Source organism: Camellia sinensis, chromosome 6 (genome assembly GCF_055761805.1).
Source record: "Camellia sinensis isolate YWXY chromosome 6, ASM5576180v1, whole genome shotgun sequence".
Taxonomy (NCBI): domain Eukaryota; kingdom Viridiplantae; phylum Streptophyta; class Magnoliopsida; order Ericales; family Theaceae; genus Camellia; species Camellia sinensis.
Window position 1 is genome coordinate 149,114,997 of NC_138966.1, and position 6,883 is coordinate 149,121,879.

General features: G+C 35.6%; 1 long non-coding RNA gene across 1 annotated transcript; it reads left to right on the plus strand.

The window, feature by feature from the left end:
• Window positions 1-741: 741 nt before the first annotated feature.
• On the plus strand, window positions 742-2,887 carry LOC145792966 (uncharacterized). The gene is made up of 3 exons (XR_014333299.1): window positions 742-866; window positions 1,794-1,846; window positions 2,611-2,887. It is a non-coding gene; the product is annotated as an uncharacterized LOC145792966 (long non-coding RNA).
• Window positions 2,888-6,883: the final 3,996 nt, after the last annotated feature.

The following is a 6,883-nucleotide window of genomic DNA, read 5'->3' on the forward strand; positions in this document are numbered from 1 at the left end:
TAGCTATCCCATTGTGAATGCTCTAATGCCTTTTTGTTTTGTTTAGCTTGTGCTAAATTTCCAACCCCAAAATAGATCTCTAGACTAATCGGTTACTACCTGCACTTTAAGTACTCAAGCCCATACATAACATTAATATGTATATATAACTAATGTAAGCAATTGCTCCTCTCAAACAAGAAGCTGCCATTTAATACAAGTTTTTTTGGTCAGTACAACACCAATTCACATTGTATTGTACTAACAGAGTACACAAAAAAAAGAAAAAACCAATCCACCAAGATATTTTTTAATATAAATACTCCTTCCGTTCCAAAATATTAGTCCCTTTTTTTATTTTTCATTGTCCCAAAATATTAGTCTGTGAGAACCCAAATATAAAAATTAAGTAAATAATTAAATAATAACAATAATAATTTTACAAATCTCAAATATTTTGGTGGTGAATTCTAAGGTGCAAATTAAATATTATTGGAGGATCTTTTAATTAATTTTAAACCTAAAATAAATTTATGGTGAAAGTCTTTAATTTAGAGACAAGGTTTATTATAAAAAAATGAAAAAAGAAAAATAGAGAGAGAGGAGGGTGTGACTTGAACTCTAGACCACAAGGTTAATATACAAGACTCCTACCATTTGAGTTGCATATAACTTATATATGTATTTTGTATATTTATCTATCTATTTGACCTAAGTGTGCCCACCACTAGTATAAAATAAAATAAACACAAACCCTACTCTATTATTTGTTCACCACATAGGGCAACAACAGCAGCCACGGGAGAGGGTTAGAGAGAAGGAAAAAAGAAGAAGATGTTGCAATCAAAGAACTTTTGGGTGTGTTGTGTTGTGTGTGATCATCAAAGGTTAGCCCTCCTTGGTTTTCTTCTCTTCTTTTTGTTCTTCATCCTTATTCTATAATTATTTTGTTCATTGATGGAGAGGTTGTAGGTTTATGTATTGTGTATATAGATATCCTATTAAGAAACTTGAGGAGCTAAATTTATGTGTAAAGATTGGGTGTAATTTTCAGTCCAAAAATTCTGTACAAAGTCACAAATTTTAAAAATCAAGAAACCATATCAAACGGATGAATTTTAATCTGAAATTTTTACAGTAGATCAATTACACATTTAATTGCATATCTGAATTTTTTCATAATTTTTGGGAGTCGAAATCCATATAAATTGAGGTATTCAAATCTGTCCAGGAAACCAGTCCGAAACAGTAAATTCGGGATTGTTGTTCTCTTTGGGTATAAATCCAAAAATTATCAAATTAGTGTCATTAGAACCGGTTACGAGTCTAGTTTCATACGTTTTTGGCCTTGCATTGATTGCTCGTGTATATTAAGAGAACCGTCAATTTCTTTAAAGTGCTGCAGAAAACAACCTGTTTGGATATAATAAATTGTAGAAAAATTATTTTGATAAGCAAATCAAGTGAAACCAATTGGGTTTGAAACTTAGGATATATTAGATCATATCTGGAGGTTATTGGAATTTTTCGAATAGCGTGGAGTGGATTTTTTAATTTTCAAAGTTAGCGAATAGATTGGGAAAACTTGTTTAAAACACTGTTTCATCTTAAAGTTATTTTTAGTTAAGTTTCGATCGGAATCTATGTCTTGGGTGATTTTAGACCTTGAAGAATATGAACTTAGGTAATATTTAAGAGTAACGTTGAGTTGGATTGAGCCGTGTTAGTGCGTTTTAGTTTAAGATTACTTAGTTCCTATTTTTTTTTAGTATTTTTAAATTAGTTGTGACGCGTAGTTTTTATACTTGGTTCAGGCCACTAGTTGGACTTTTACACTCTATTCGAGGATTATATTATTGCGTTTCAGGTGAGTAGTTTCATGCTACATACTTTTATAAATGTTCCCCTACCCTGAACTGTTGGAAAATTAAATTGTTGTTTCATGATTAAACTGTTTTGATAAATTATTATATTATCAATTGAATCAAATTATTTCTGAAACATGTGTGAACTTGGCATACTGTAAACTATTTGTTTTGGTCTCATGTTTATAATGATGAACTACCATGTTTTGCGAAACTGATGTGTATTGATTATTGGGACCATGTGTGTATTTAGTCCAGGGAAATTATTCCACTGTGTGTGGTGACTCTGGCCACTAGGGAACAGATCCGGGTTGGGCCGTGATGACTCTAGTGCTCAACGATTGTAAGGAACAGACCTTTAAAAACAACTAGGTGACCTTCAATCGGATCGTCTTTGAGAAAAGGCCCAGGTGCCACCCTGAGGATGACTCTTAGTTCGGTATTGGATCCAACGGGGCTTATAGCCTGAGAAATGTGTGGCAGATTATTTGTTTTTATTGGTACCCAGAAAATTATTGGTGTTCATGTTATAATCTGTTTTAAGTGGAAAATGTCGTTTATCATGTTCTTGCGAGACATGAGTATTTTAAGTGTTGATTTGTGTAACCTTCTTTTTGAAACAGATTGTATTTACCAAACTGTATGCCAATCTAGTTTCTGTGATATATAACTTATTTTGGAATTGAACCCTGTTTTCAAAACTGTATTTACTATCCATGTTGCTACTCACTGAGCTATCAGCTGACTTAGTTTTTATCACTTCCAGGTGTTAGAAGGACTTAGAGTGGACTCATGGCGTAGCGGGGACTCAATTGCATGGACCTCTAGGGCATTCCTTTAGTTTAGAGTGTTATGTCAAGTTTGTGCATATTTATATTTATTCTTATCGAAGTTCATTTAGGATTATTTTTGATAGGTGGGTTGTTTATATCCCATAAGTTTGGATGATTTTTTTTATTACGGTTGATTTTGCCGTTTATAATTGTGACATGTCTGGATTGAGTTTTGGTTATTTATTATTAGACTATTGTTCAGTTGTTCAATGTGATTGGATTCGTGTTTAGGCTTACGTGTGCCTTGGGCTAAGTCCCTGTGGGCCACGGCCGGTCATGCCCGGATTTGGGGTGTGACAATTGTGGTATCAGAGCAATAGGTTTATTGAGTTACATATCTTGCATTTCATCATTTAGACGAGGTCCGAGTCCTTATAGTCCTTAGTAGTGTTTGGTTAAGTTAGTTTTGTTTAAACTTGTGTTGAATCTTTCTTGATTTCAGTTTGAGGTTAAGCGTTGGTACCTAGATATTTACACGGATTTTTGATTCTTTGTGAGCCTTTGATGTTTGTATTACAGTGTGTAATCCATTAGGAGAAACAGTAGTGTTGGGAGATGTCTGTAGATCTTGTGAGATAAAGATGGATGGTTGGATTTTTGCAGTGGATTTGATTTCTTTAGAGATAAAGGATTTTTATGTGATTTTGGGGATGGATTGGTTGACAAAGCATCATGTCTCTGTTGATTATTTTAGAAAGAGGGTAGTTTTTGCTATGCTGGGACAACTTGAGTTTTTCTTTCAGGGAGATAGGAAAGGGTCTTCTATTTGGTTTATTTTTTTTACCTTCAGGCTAACCGAATGTTGAGAAAATGGTGTCATGATTATTTAGCTTGTGTGGTGAGTACTAAACTGCCAGACTAGAAGTTAGAGGAATTTCCTGTAGTGAGTGATTGTGTTGATGTTTTTCTAAAGGATCTACCTGGACTTCCTCTAGATCGCGAGGTAGAATTTTTCATTAACTTGGTCCCAACACAACACTTATTTCTAAAGTCCCCTATATAATGGCACCATTGGAGTTGAGGGAGTTTCAAACTTAGTTATAGAAGTTGTTAGAGAAATGTTTTATTAAGCCTAGTGTTTCAACTTGGGGAGCACATGTGTTGTTTGTGAAGAAGAATGATGGGTCTATGAGGTTGTGTATTGATTGTTGAGAACCGAACAAAGTCACAGTGAAGAATATGTATCCTTTGCCACGTATTGTTGACCTATTTGACCAATTGTAGGGAGTTCAAGTATTCTCTAAGATTGACTTGAGGTTAGGCTATCACCAGTTGAAAGTAAAGGATGAGGATGTTCCTAAGACTGCTTTTAGAAACCGTTATAAGCATTATGAGTTCTTGGTGATACCTTTTGGTCTCACAAATGCACCAGCCAAATTCATGGATTTGATGAACAGAGTATTTAAACCGCAGCTGGATAAATTTTTGGTGGTGTTTATTGTTGATATCCTAATTTATTCGAGGAGTAAAGCAGTGCATGAGCAATACTTGAGGGTAGTATTTTAGATCCTTAGAGAGTAGAGACTGTAGGCAAAATTTAAGAAGTGTGAATTTTGGTTGAGCATTGTATCATTTTTGGGTCATGTGGTAAGTAAAGATGGGGTATTTGTGGATAGCACAAAGGTGGTAGAAAATCGTTGATTGGCCATGACCTACTTCTGTGATAGAGGTACGTAGCTTTCTAGGGTTTGCTGGATATTACAAACAGTTTGTGGAAGGATTCTGCTGTATTGCTTTTCCATTTATAAACCTCACTAGGAAAGAGGTAAAGTTTGAGTGGAATGATGATTGTGAGTGTAGTTTCCAAGAGTTTAAACAATGGTTGATATCAGCTCCAATCCTTGTCTTACTTACAGGTGGTGGTAGTTTTGTGATTTATAGTGATGTTTCATGATAGGGTTTAGGATGTGTGCTCATGCAACATGGGAAGGTGATTACTTATGTGTCACGACAGTTGAAAATACATGACAGAAATTATCCTACGCACGACTTGGAGTTAGCAACAGTGATTTTCGCTCTTAAGATCTGGCGACATTATTTGTATGGAGAGTCATGTGAGATTTACACTGATCATAAGAGTTTGAAGTATATTTTCACACAGAAGGAACTAAATTTGAGGCAAAGAAGATGGCTTGAGTTACTAAGAGATTTCGATGTGAATGTTTTGTATCATCCAGGGAAGGAAATGTGGTGGCGGATGCCTTGAGTAAGAAGGTCGCAATTGGAGATACATCTGCTTTGTGTATTAAGAGTTGTTTTATGGAAGACATGAGACGTTTGAGGCTTGAGGTTGTTACGCCTAGTGATAGGGCTGATTGTAGTCAATTGATAGTTTAGCCGACCTTGAGAGAACGTATTTGTTTAGCTCGGGAGATTGACCCCCAGTGTGAGCGTATTGAAAGAGAGATGACAGAGGGTAAACATATAGACTTTGTGGTTAGTGATGATGGGTTGCTTAAATTCCGTAGCCGAATTTGTGTTCCTGCTGGTGGTGATTTGAGGAAGGAGATTATGACGAAGGCACATAGTTCTAGTTATAGTTATAGCATTCATCCTAGAAGTACTAAGATGTATCGGGATCTTTGTGAACATTTTTGGTGGAATGGTATAAAGGGAGATATTGCAGAATTTGTGACTCAGTGTTTGGTGTGTCAACAGGTTAAAGTAGAACATCAGAAACCTGCGGGAAAACTACAACCCTTACTTATACTAGAGTGAAAATGAGATCATATTACCATGGATTTCGTGTGCGGATTACCTCGTACTAGTAGTAATCACAATGCAGTTTGGGTAGTTGTTGATAGATTAATCAAGTCATCACATTTTATTGTAGTATGGATGAACTATTCTCTAGCTCAATTTGCACAGTTGTATGTGAAGGAGATTGTTAGATTGCATGGCGCACCTGTGTCAATAGTGTAAGATCAGGACCCTCGTTTTGTGTCTAAGTTTTGGGGTGCCTTACAATCAGCTATGGGTACTCGGTTAAATTTTAGTTCAGCTTATCACCCTCAGACAGATGGGCAATCAAAGAGGACTATTCAAACCCTTGAGGATATGTTGAGGGCTTATGCTTTGGAGTGGAGAGGTAATTGGGATGATTATTTGCCGCTTATGGAGTTTGCACATAATAATAGTTATCATTCTAGTTTGGGAGTAGCCCCTTATGAGGCTTTGTATGGAAGGAAGTGTAGGTCTCCTTTGTGTTGGTATGAGGTTGGTAAGAGGCAAATGTTGGGACTGATTTGGTGGAGGATGCTACATAGAAAATTATCACCATCAGAGAGAGATTATTGACAGCTCAGAGTAGATAAAAAAAAGTTATGCTGATCATCGTAGGAGAGACTTAGAGTTTCATGTGGGGGATATGGTATTCTTGAAAGTATCACCATGGAAAGGAGTCATCAGGGTTGGAAATAAATGAAAGTTGAGTTCTAGATACATTGGACCATTTGAGGTATTAGGGAAGGTTAGTGAGGTTGTGTACCGTGTTGTTTTACCCCCTAGGTTGGCAGGAGTGCATAATGTGTTTCACGTGTCTATGCTGAGAAAATATGTGCACAGTCTGTCGCATGTGATAGATTATGAGCCGCTTCAGATTAGAGAGGATTTTTCGTATGAAGAGATACCTATTTAGATTTTGGATTCGAAAGAGAAAAGGTTACATACAAAGGTCATTAAATTGGTTAAGGTACTGTGGCGTAATCATCTAGTTGAAGAGGTGACTTGGGAACGCGAGGGTGAGATGCGCGAGAAGTATCCACATCTATTCTCATGATTTACTCAGGTTAGTTTCGAGGACGAAACTTTTTTTTAGTGGGGGAGAATGTGAGAACCCAAATATAAAAATTAAGTAAATAATTAAATAATAACAATAATAATTTTACAAATCTCAAATATTTTGGTGGTGAATTCTAAGGTGCAAATTAAATATTATTGGAGGATCTTTTAATTAATTTTAAACCTAAAATAAATTTATGGTGAAAGTCTTTAATTTAGAGACAAGGTTTATTATAAAAAAATGAAAAAAGAAAAATAGAGAGAGAGGAGGGTGTGACTTGAACTCTAGACCACAAGGTTAATATACAAGACTCCTACCATTTGAGTTGCATATAACTTATATATGTATTTTGTATATTTATCTATCTATTTGACCTAAGTGTGCCCACCACTAGTATAAAATAAAATAAACACAAACCCTACTCT